This window comes from Orcinus orca, chromosome 15 (genome assembly GCF_937001465.1).
Source record: "Orcinus orca chromosome 15, mOrcOrc1.1, whole genome shotgun sequence".
Taxonomy (NCBI): Eukaryota; Metazoa; Chordata; class Mammalia; order Artiodactyla; family Delphinidae; genus Orcinus; species Orcinus orca.
The window spans coordinates 36,580,632-36,581,417 of NC_064573.1; the positions used below are offsets into that span (position 1 = coordinate 36,580,632).

The 786-nt window shown below is 32.4% G+C and overlaps 1 non-coding gene across 1 annotated transcript; it reads left to right on the forward strand.

Moving 5' to 3' along the window:
* Positions 1–336: 336 nt before the first annotated feature.
* On the forward strand, positions 337–460 carry LOC117198000 (small nucleolar RNA SNORA28). Its single transcript, XR_004478911.2, has one exon. It is a non-coding gene; the product is annotated as a small nucleolar RNA SNORA28 (small nucleolar RNA).
* The last annotated feature ends 326 nt before the right edge of the window (positions 461–786 follow it).

The following is a 786-nucleotide window of genomic DNA, read 5'->3' on the forward strand; positions in this document are numbered from 1 at the left end:
GGTCACAAATCAAGCCTAGGTAAATTTAAGAAAATTGAAATCATATCAAGTATCTTTTCAGACTGCAATGTTATGAGACTAGATATCAGTTACAGGAAAAAATCTGTAAAAAATACAAACACATGGAGTCTAAACAATACACTACTTAATAACCAAGAGCTCACTGAAGATGTCAAAGAGGAAGTCAAAAAATACCTAGAAACAAATGACAATGAAAACACAACGACCCAAAACCTATGGAACGCAGAAAAAGCAGTTAAAAGAGGGAAGTTTATATCAACAAAATCCTACCTTAAGAGAGAAGAAACATCTCAAATAAAAAACCTAACCTTATGCAAGCAACACTCTGTGGCAGATGATCAAAACTCTGACACAATTTGAGCTTGCTATAGCAAGAAAGTCTAACCTATTCCGGTGTTCTCTTCTCCGTGAGACGAGCCGTTATATAGGCTTAAACAGTGTAAAAAAAAAAAAAAAAAAAAAACCTAACCTTACACCTAAAGCAATTAGAGAAAGAAGAACAAAAAGTCCCCAAAGTAAGCAGAAGGAAAGAAATCATAAATATTAGTTCAGAAATAAATGAAAAAGAAATGAAGGAAATGATAGCAAAGATCAATAAAACTAAAAGATGGTTCTTTGAGAAGGTAAAAATACTTGATAAACCATTAGCCAGACTCATCAAAAAAAAAAACAGGGAGAAGATTCAAATCAATAGAATTAGAAATGAAAAAGGAGAAGTAACAACTGACACTGCAGAGATAAAAAGGATCATGAGAGATTACTACA